The following is a 12145-nucleotide window of genomic DNA, read 5'->3' on the forward strand; positions in this document are numbered from 1 at the left end:
TCTTAATGATTCAGCTTAGCTTACTGGCACGTTGAGGTACAGGTGTACATACAGTTAAATCTGCACTCATGGACATACGATTTAAGTAGCCACACCAAAAGGGGGGAAATAAGCACCTTGATCTTTCTTTAATACTCTGATATCTAAAAATTAAAATTCTTCATAATTTTTGAGCAAGAGGCCCCTTATTTTCACCTTACATTGAATCCCACAAGAGAAATGGCCACTTCTGACTCTAGTAAATATTTGGTATGATTGTTGATGTATGATTTCGTATCTCAGAATTTAGACTCCATTTCTGTACTTCCCATATATATTTTACTCGTGTCCTTATATCACTTTGTATTAACTACTTTGTGAATTCAATGGCTTGGAAGCTATCATACATTGGAAGGAAGGTATTTATCACATTGCTTAATCTTCACAAATCATCATACTTCCTTGGATGAAATTGACAGCTAGTTAAACAGATGGAACTACTTATTCAAAAGCAAAGAACATATGGTATCTCTCACTGTCCCTCTTTTAAGAGATATACCTCATTTTAGACACAAGTATAACTCCCACCCACACAGACCTGATGTTATCTGACATTTATTATGGTAAACTATTTACATCAGAAATGCTACCGTATGAAAATAAGTCTACAGAATATCTTATTTATACTTTGGGATTAATCATACAACTTTAAACCTCCTACACCACACTTCACATGTGTTATGAATTCTGTTTCTTTACCTCATTTTCTCTCTGCCCTTTTAGTCTTGGGTGTCGAAGAAATTCAAAGTTGTGCATGAGACCTGCATTTAAGATAGCATTATACCAAATGTATGTAATGATAGAGAAATAATACTTTGTGATAAGATGCTGTATTTTAAAAACATGATTAGATAGTCAGAAGTTTAAACCTGTGGTATACTACTCTAATCAACCCTTTAAAAAAGTTTTGTCCTCATTTATTAACGGCTTTTCTAGAATAGATACTTGGGCTCCTGGATAATTGTGTTTTAAGATAAAATATTTGCATAAGTAATTATGTATCATTTATCAATTGAATAAATCTGTCTCTATGTATGTATGTATGTAATCTATCTGTCTATCTATCTATCTAGGATATTTCCTCTGTTCCTTACAGAAAACTAGTTAGATCTTTTGCAAGAGGTAAAATAACTTGTACCCTTCCTCTTTCCAGAAGCAGCTCTTCCTACTAGACTTAATGATTGAAGTAAAAACCATACTAATGCCGCTAAAGAAAACTACAAGGAAAAAATTAATGCAACTTCCTGAAAACAAAAGAAAAATGACATGAGCCATTTACAGCTTTCAGTCAAACATAAAATGAAAAGAATCAAGAATTTATTTCAGAGATAGTAAAAAAGGAAAGAAAATTTAGAAACACAGTTTAGACTTATTAAAATGGGTAATAATTTTTTGACTTTTTATTCTAAAGAGAATAAAATATAACTAGTTTATTGAAATATCAATCAGGAGCCATGTAAGGCTTATGAAAATAAAAGTATTACTTTAAAAAATAGGAAATGTTATACTTTTATATTTAATAATTAGTCATAGGAAATATGTTATATAAAGAACAGATATTTTAAATACATGTTTTCAAACATGTACTTTAATTATAACAAGACTAGTATTGTTATTAATTGATCTAAAAACTAGTTTGTCATTAGAATTGTTTGGGGAAATTTGGATCTCTCACACAAACAAATTAGGTCAGAATAATTGAAAGACTATGGCATCATTTATTTTTTAAAGTTACTCAGGTAATTTCAACTGACTAGCTTCTTGGAGAATTCCTGCTCTTTATCAGGTTATTAATCATCATGTGTCAGATAATTTTCGTACATAACAGTGTAGATTTCATATTACATGGCAAACAAAAATTATATTACTTTTTACAATTATTCCAATATATGATAAAATATGTCTACTATCTATGCAGAGTTTGGTGAATTTTGACAAAAGTACACACTCATATAAACTTCTCCCCAGTATAAAACATATCAAATATTTCAATCATGCCAAAGAATTTTCTCATTGCCCTTTGTACCTGTAAATGGTCCCTGAGTTCTGTTACCATAGATTGTTATTGCTTATTCAAGAAGTTAAGATTACCTGAGTCATTTATTTGTTATATTTTTGAAATTCACTAATATTTTGCTCAGTATGTTTTAAGAACTTTTCATGCTGACAATAATTATGTCTTTGGTGTAGTTCACGAATGTGCCTGAACTAGTGAAACCATTTACTTCTTGATGGGCATTAACATTGGTTTCAATTCTCTGTATGGTGAATAACGTTGCTACAAATATGTTTATAAAAGTTTCTATAATCACATATGTTTTACTTTCATTGAACCATCACAAGTGGAGTTTCTAGGTCTCATAATATGTGCATCTTAATTTTATAAGAAACTGCCAAGTTACTTATCACAATGTGTTGTTGCATTTTAGCATCCTAGAAGCGAATTAGGAGTGTTACAGCTCCTCCAACACCCTCGCAAAAGTTAGTAATACAAGCATATTCAATTTTGGCTTTTCTAGCATTATATTAGAAGAAACCCATTGTGGTTTTAAAATACTATTTCTTGATCAATGAGTATTTTGACTACCTTTCTTTTTCTTACTTGTATTTTCTTCAGTGGAGTAACTCAACAGCTATTTTCATGAGGAAAAATTGGCAGAATTTCCTTACTCTATTGTAAGAGTTTTATATGTATTTTATGAACAACAACTTTGTAAGACATACAGTTGAAATATATTCTTATGTATAATTTCCCTCTTGTATTTTATTCTGAAATTTTTGACAATAAGAATAGTTTATTGTTAAGAAATTTACTTAAATATTCAAAAATGAAATTCACCTGATTACTTCTCATTTATAATTGATAATTTTTCTTAAACTTTTCATACTGAAAATGGTACTATATCCATGCAAATTTTATATTTTTTCATCTTTATCTGTAAGTACCATAATGCAACCACAATATAACCTTTCTACCAACTGAAAATATATCTCTGCACATTTTTGCAGTGTTTAAGAGTATGCATAAGTTTGAGTATTTTTTATTATTTTTATCAATATTTCATGTACTTTAAATCATATTTAATCAACTGTATACTTTATATATAAACATTTTAGCCCTCAAAATTTCTGTTGATTTCTTTTTATATTTTCACTTCACTTTTCATGGTATATGTCTTTTTGTTCTTATGCCTGAATACTTTTAGAGTATGAACTATTAATGTCATTTTTATTCCATTATCTCCTTAATGTCTACATATATTTCAGTTGACTACAATCACTGTAAAATTTTTAAAATATTTGGAGATAATCTCCTGTAACTTTCTAATAGTTGTATTGGGTAATAGCATGGTAAATATTGCAATATCCAAGGTCTGAATTACTAAATGTCTCTTTTAATGGATGAACAATTTACACTCCAACTTTTTTTTTAATTTTAAAAATAAAAGCAGGAAAACATTAACAGATAAACAATCTTTTACAAAATAGCAAAAGAACAGTACAGACAATACAGAGTTACAAACAAAGTGCTAGGAAATTAACAATGCTTGTTCTGGTACTTTACACGATCAGAGAAACTTCTCTAGTAACATACTATACAAATGATCCCTGAAAGTATAGACTTAACAATGCTTGTTCTATTACATATTGATAGCTTCAAAGTGGTTTCTCATGAAAACAGATAGCGACATGCAATATTGATCAATCAAGGACTTATTGACATAGAAGACAGTAGAACAACTATGTTAACTATCCTGTATATACATACATAAAAAAGTTCTCCTTCTTTCCCTTCTCTTTTCCCACATCCCAGTTGCTCTTTACCCTTGAGTGTTTTTCTATCATTTCACAATGTCAATCATACCTCTTAGTTTAAATTAACTCTTTCAGGTTTTGCACTAGTGAGACAATGCAGTGCTTGCACATGCAGTTCTGATTTATTTCATTTATAAGTATGGTCTCTAGTTGTGACCATTTACCTATAAAGGCCTTGTGTAATATTCCATTATATAAAATTACCACAATTTTCTTATCCAATCCTCGGTGGGTGGATATTTGGGTTGCTTCCACAATTTAGCAATTACAAATTGTGCTGCTATGAACATAGGTGCACATATATCGCTGTGATATGATGTCTTTAGATCTTCTGGGAAAATACCCAGCAGGGGGATAGCTGGGTTGAATGGGACCTGTAGACCTAGTTTTCGGAGGAAACTCCAAACTGATTTCCACAGTGGTTTCACCAGTCTGCATTCCCACCAGCAGTGGAGAAGGGTTCTTATTTCTCCACAGCCTCGCCAGCATTTGTTATTGGTTGATTTCTTAATGCTAGCCATTCTTACTGGGGTAAGGTGGAATCTCAATGTTGTCTTAATTTGCATTTCTCAAATGGCTAATGATGTTGAACATTTTCTCATGTATTTATTTGCCATTTATATTTCCTTATCTGAGAAGTGTGTATTCATTTCAGCTGCCCATTTCTGAGGTAAGTAAAACAACAATAAAAGATGGAGACAAAAGACTAGAGATATTTTCTTTCTTCTTTTCATTACAAAAACATTCCCAGTGTTAAGTAAATTACAGAATAGGAACAGAAGATAAAAACTGATTTTGTCATGTGTCTGACAAAACAATACAGAGCAGAAAATTATCTTTTTCTTAGAAACTCTAAAATCACACTAATAAACATACTGCATCAAGAAATTGACCAATTACAGTGCAATTGCCTAGTACCTGAAAAGTTGTTTTACATAAGTCCACAATAACTAGTGTAACAGCTGAATATAGGAAAGATGTAGAGGCACCTACACACTATATTATTTTTATTCAAAAAGTTTTGATTTCCTGAATTCCCAATGGAAAAATTTATTTTGAGACATTATTGTTTTAACACACACTCAAAGGGCCGGGGATATAGCTGGCAAGCGCAAGGTCCTAAGTTCAATTCCTGATACCAAAAAAAAAAAAGATGTATCAGTAACACACACTCAAATGTTAGGTTTGGTTGAGATAATAAGTCCAGTTAACAAATAAAAACTAAGGCCTTCTCCCTTAATTCCAATTTCTGTATGAGTTCTTGAGTTTTAGTCAAACTTCAAGAATATTTTTATAGGGGTGTGGTGGCACACACCTGTAATCCCAGCTCTCCAGAAACTGAGACAGTAGGATCATCGCGAGTTTGAGACCAACCTGGGCTACAAAATGAGCTCAAAGCCAACCTGAATGTCATAGGGAAACCCTGTCTCAAAAAGACAGACAAATAAAAAGAGAATATTGCAATATTTGTATATGAATAATTGAGGTTGTATTAAATTAGGAATATTCTGGTATGAGAACATTATATTTTATATAAGTGTAAGCCTGTTAGTATGTCCAAAACAGAATTATTTTTTGGTAATAGAAAATATTAGTTCTAACAGTGATGCAGTCTTTAAAATATGGAATACCTCTACATGCCAATTTGTACCTTGAAGCAGTCATCAAAGGTAATAAAGTGGAGAATCTTATAGCTAGTTGATATATTATCATAATAATTGCTTTGCATTTGCCATAATTTGAAATATGTTTAAAACATATGCTAAGCATATGTACCTTTAGGTACAAAAAGAAACTGAAAGTGAACTGCAACAATACCGATCATTTGGTTAAATTTGATAAACTCAAAAATCAGGAAGAACTATAAGGACAGTGAAGAGGAATTTATATATTTTACTCTAGAATCATACACACTATGTGCAGTTTTAGAAGAGGAATGTACCCATTTATTGCAGTTTGCAACTAATTCAATAAGTTGATTTTTTAAAGTGATGAAGTAAGTAAACAGACAAAGTCACCACAAATAAAGTAGTCATTTTTGATATCTGAGTGGACACTTATACAGGTATAGAAGATGAAAAATCAGCTACAGAAGACAGGTGAGAAAAATATAATGTATGAGTAAGAAAATGCTCTCGAAGTTCCTAAGTGGAGTTCTTGCTTTTTTCAGAGTAGAAAGTTTGATAGAAGATAAACTTGTAGAATTTAATGGAAATAAAATTATACAGAGCTTTAAACATTAACATTATAAATTTATATTTTTCCTAAGATTAAATGTCTTAAAATGCTTAAGTAGAATGTGGATATTATCAAGAGAACTAGTATAATTTTTATTGTGTGATCAAATTTCCAATTAAATCTAGTCACTGTTGTTATAGGAAAAATTGACTCAGCGAACTCCAGGGGTGGCAAACAGATGGCAGAATGATAGCAAAGATAGAATATTTGAGAAAGAATTTCTCTGAAGGGGCGCTGAATATAGCATGATGACCTGGGCTTTACTATCACATCTGCTGTTTCTTTTCAGAATGAGTTTATGCAAACTTTTGAAATTCTCAAAGTATCAGTTTTTTGAACTGAGATGATAAAATTATTTTATAATTGTTAGGTATATGATAGATGAGAAATATTATGAGACAGTATTTAATTATTTGGACAGCTAAATTATTTACATAACAGAAAAAAGTATGCTTCTGTTCTAGCTAACAATCAGTAACCATCAATTTATCCTAAATAAGATGGTAAGAATGGCTTTGTCATATGCCTTTAAAGGAAGACGATTATGATGGCTTTTAAAATAAAATATTACATAATAGTTATAGGAACTTATAAAATAGAAAAGCAACAACTATGCATACTTTCTTAACCATTTATCATAGTAGTGCTAATTGCATTAAAATAAAGTTGAATTTCTTGCTTGAAGTAATATAATTGTTGATAGTTTAGAAAAAATTAATCTTAGGAAAGTTTATTTAAGAAGTGGAATTTTTTAAAAAAATAAATGATTACTTATTTTGTTACCATAGGAAATATAGTCTACCATCTCTAAAATTTAAATTGCTTTTTCGAAGACAGGATGGTTGTTTTTGAATGTTGACTTCACAAAATGATTAGGGACAAACGTGCTGATAAAGCAAAGCTAAATTTGATTACTCTTAAAGAATATTAGAAAAAACAACTCCGAGAAAAAAATAAGTAGATTGGAGAATATTAATATACAGTTAGAACCTGGACTGATTATTTTAAGGCAGGAGTGCAAGGCAGGCACAATTTGGAATTGCTGTGTCTCTAATATCTAGCAGTTTTGGGTTGATAGGCACAGGTAGGGAAAGGTTAAAAACAATTGCAAACTCTTCGTGCCCATCAAAATCTATACAATTTTAGAGTTGCAACTTCCAGAGTTACACCTAAAATAGACAGACAAGTTAATATTGTTTGTTAAATGTGACGTATATGAAAGTACATTGGCTCTGACAGTGATGCTATGTTTCTTATGTTCTCGCTCTTGCTCCTCCCTCCCTCTTAGTTAGAATCTCCATAGCCAAAACTGGCCTTGAACTTGCAGTCCTCCTATGTCCATCAACCACAAACTGGGATTATGACACAAGGCACCATTTCCGGCCTTGGATGATACGTTTCCAATGGTTTTTATATGGATAAATTAGGGGTGCGCAGATGAATTAGTCATAATTAACTTAGGATAAATGTATCTCTTTCTACTTTGTTCTTACTTTCTTTGACTTGTTTTAGGAACTTCAGTTGGGACAAATGCAAAATAAAATAGTCACAATGTTTCTATTTGGGGCAAGGATAACAAAAATAATTTTAAATTCACATTGAACATTGTTTGAGCAAAATAACTAAATATTTTGAGTTGTTTCCCTATAGCTCTTTCCAACCTTATCCATTTTACCTAACCAGACAATTTGATCTATTTAACAAAGCCTAAGAGACATTTTGAAGTGGCATAACCATGAGTGTCTCACACTTATGTTTATTCTTTAGAATATTTCTATTGATGAATTGTTGATTTTAATTTCATGAGCTTTAGTATATTAAATAATGAGTGCTTAACAGGAAAAACATTACCAAAACAAAATATTGCATTTTTAATTTTTTTTTATAAAAAGCCATGAAAATTTTCAACATAGACCTGTTTTTGGTGTGTGAAGTATAAAAAAAAAACAAAAATAAATCCCCATGGGAACTACAGTGAAAACATCAATGGTACTCTGATGGAGACCACTACAAAGTGGCTCTGATTAGGATTTAATATTAACCAACTGGCTTTCCAGATTTCCACTTGCATATCAACTGTTTACATGCTTACAAAACCTAAGAGATAGCATCAGAAATAAGACTATGTGAACTACAGTGAAAGCACCAACAAACTTCTACAAAGAAATAATCATTGCTTGAGCAATTATTAGACCCAAGGCAGTCTTCACACATGAAACTTGCATTTTCTACACACAAGTATTGCTCACACTGATACCGTGTGTGTTTTGTTTTCCTGTCCTTTCTTGTAGGGCACAGTTGATGACTTTTTAATTTTCCTGTTGTCATAGTACATTTTTGGAAGGCTGCACCTGGCTGTTTACCTGTCAGCTCAGTGGTCCAAAAATTTTTCGAGTAATTTTTCCTTTGCTGTAAATGATCTGAGTTCCAGTCTCAATCCTCCAAATACATTTCTCCATGGTGTTTTACACTAGTTACTTTCTCTGTAAACTCAAACTATTTATGTCACACATGTTTAGGATCAAGTAAACCACAGCCAGTAGCCAATGCTTTGTGTTTCAAGTGACATCATAGTAGTTCTATAACTAAAAAGTGACATCGATTCTCCCTGTGATTTTGATGTAGAAAGTTTCCATCTTGAGCTTTCATTTTGTCCAGGTTTCCCTATCAATATTTCCATCATGGTACAATGTTGACTTCCACAGTACCATTTGATTTTCTTTGCCATATGCAAGGTCAGTGTAAATCCAAATATTGTAGTATGCAGTTCTCTGTTTCAAAACTGCAAAATTTCATTTGGAATTCCTGCTTTGTTCCTATGTACAGTTCCCATACAGGTCAACTTGTGGCTTGTTGGTAAATGTAATATCAACTGGAAACTGGTAAACCAGTTACTGAATGTCACATCCTGATTAGTTTTAGAAATGGGAGCAATAAGTCTGATCATAACATCATTCAGTTTATTACTATACAAATAATGACCTGATGGCTAAAATCCAGAATAAATGTCTAAATTGAAAGCACAATAAGTCTTTGCATCTACAGAGAAATATGTTTTTATGCCATATTTTGACCCATCACTTTTCAATACTTCTTTTACATTCCTGCACTCATCATGAGAATGTCAAGTACAGCACACCTGTCAGTGCATTCAGTTCAGCTCATGAGATGTCATAATAAATACATTTTTAATATGGCTATCAGTACATACAGAAAGTTTTACTTGAATTTTGGCCTTTGTGTACTTCACAGTGCCTTGTAGTATTTTGTTTATCACAATTGCAACATTGAATGACAGTGCTGTCATTTTGTCCTACACCTTTCACCCCTGCAAAGACTCTGACCATATTTTTGGACCTAGATATAACATCGACATGTTCCCTTTAGTTGTGTGGCTATTTTTCAACATTTTGATTGACCAAATGTGTATTCACATTGCTCTTTTTTTCTTTATATAAATCAAAGGATTCTGCATTCCCTGCGTCAGTATCAGTCCATTCTTACTCTATTTTGCTGTCATGGGAACTTTGGTTCAAATCACCCATGGCAAAGTCACCAAAACCACCACCATCATCACCATCATATGTTCACACCACACTTCTGTTGTGAAAACATGTATTTTCAAATAACGGTTCATATTCATCATACTTGTATGAGTACTCTGATAATTCACTTTTGATCTCCTCCAAAACTTGCAAAACTGGTGTTTTTTTTTTGTGAGCCATTTTAATGAACTGAGCCAGTTCTACCACAAAAATAAAAAAAATAAAGAAAAAAAAAACTTTTTAAAAAACAAATCTCAGAGTAGTGTGGGTGTTTTATCCCCTCTGCGATACTCCAGTAACATATGCAAAAAATGCTATATGGAGGATCACATGGGTGTAAGTCCTGGGTTGAAACTTTGCACACGTGCACACACAACCTCTTTCACCCTATCAAGTGGGCAAACACAAAGATTGCTTCCTGCTTCCCTCAGAGAAAGGTACTGAGATGCAAAGCTGGCTACTGTTAAACTAAGGTAAAAATTTACAGTGGAAAAGTAAGGGATATGCATGTGGCACCCCCTGTTATGTTCCTTTTAAAAGGTTAAATAAAATAATTCACCTTTATCATTATGTCTAAAATAATTTGAAAACTAGTATTTTTTGGAATAATACTGCCTACAAAAAAAAAAAAAAACTGCAGAGAAGACAGAACTTTATAAACTGGAAAAATGAAAGAAAATACTCTAAAAAGCACAGGAAAATATATTAAGAATATCTTCAAAAGTATCAAGTGAAAAACTGTTTTAAGCCCTTCTTGGTCTATATTTTTGTTTTTGTTTATTTTTTTGTCTTTTTGAGACAGAGTCTCGCTATGCAGTTCAGGCTGGCCTTAAGCTCACTTTGTAGCCCAGGCTAGCCTCAAACTCGCAACAATCCTCCTGCCTCAGCCTCCCAATTGCTTGAATTACAGGCTTGCGCCACCACTCCCGGCTTTGGTCTATATTTTTTGAATTATTTCTGTATTAATGTTTTTAAAGACTACATGTTATGTCTTTGTATTTCATCAGACACTGTATGGCTTTTATCACTGTATGGCTTTTATCTTAAATGTTATTTTTCTATACATTTTTCCTACATCTATAATGACATTTGAGCTTGCTACTTAAACTATGTTGCATATGCTATCTTACTTTTCCCTTTATATTTTATTACAAGGTTTCTGCTTCTTTCTTTACAAATGCAATTTGAGTAGTAAAAAGGAAAAACACCTTGCCTTCTAACTTTATCTCCCTTTATGTATACGTGTCTTCTAGATTTGCCTATCATTTTTCTACCTTTGAAACTTTCACATTTCTCTAGGTTGTAAGTCTTCTGATTACTTGCTTTCCTTCTACTCATTATTCTTTATTTTTTTAAAATCTAGTTATATTTTTACCTTTGTTGTCCTGCATCTTTAATAGCAGTCTCATGCTGTCCCTCAATTTTAATTTCCTTTTTAAATCTTTTTAGGCTTCAAATGCTTGAAAAATTTAAATCAGAGAAATAATAATAGCAAACCCCTTTTAGTAATTGCTCAGTGCAGATACTGCACATAACATTATTGCTTCAAGAATTAGGGGAGAACACTGAGCAAATGGAGTACTTCTTTTAAATCACTATATTAGAAACTGATTTGAAACTGTAAGTTTTGGCTCCAGAGTCTGTAACATGGCTTGTATCTAGATGTTCCCCTGTAGTGTTATGAAAAGCACTCATAAGTGGAGCTTTTCAAAGTTGGCTGTATCTAGGGTAGGTGATACTGAGATTAAAGGGGTTTGGTAACAAATTAGTCCACTGATTGGAGTTAGCATAGCTGTGGGTATGATTCAGTGCATTTACTAAAGACAGACACCCTATCCTCAGTGGGGTGAAACACCTAAATTGCTTGTACTCTGGATGGGACAAAAGAATATGGAAAGTTTGCTGCTTGCTGATTCTGCCTGCCATCCCATGAGCTGTTTCTCCTCTGTGATGCCCTCTGCCATGCCACTCTGCCCTGGAGCCAACTGACTATCAACTGACACCTTTACAAACTGAGATCTGAGGTAAACCTTCCCTCCTTTAACTTGTGAGTTTGGGTATTTTGTCTCAGCCAAGAGCAAATAACTAAGATAGTTTGTGTCCCAATTCTTCAGTTATACAGCTTTTTGTAAGGAGTTAAACTATAAGAAGAATATTTTAATCATTCTTAATACTAATTGAAACTATATGAAATAGCCATAACCCAAAACATTTCATTCTACAAAACAGGACTTCTAATTGAGCTTTTAAAATAAGGTGCCATTATTTAGAATATATAGGACATCCTGGAAATGATATCTAAGTAAGTGGTTTTTGATAGTGTCAATGGCATACCTTTTTTCAGTTCAACAAAGAATAATCATTTTTCCTCATCACACATTTTTTTTTAGACAGTCTCATTATGTAATTCAGAGTGACCTTAAACTTGCTTATATAGCCCAGGTTGGCCTCAAACTCACAGTAATCCTCTTGCCTCAACCTGGAGGGCTGGGATTACAGGCATGCAT

This window comes from Chinchilla lanigera, unplaced genomic scaffold, assembly GCF_000276665.1.
Source record: "Chinchilla lanigera isolate Chin_1 unplaced genomic scaffold, ChiLan1.0 scaffold00003, whole genome shotgun sequence".
NCBI lineage: Eukaryota > Metazoa > Chordata > Mammalia > Rodentia > Chinchillidae > Chinchilla > Chinchilla lanigera.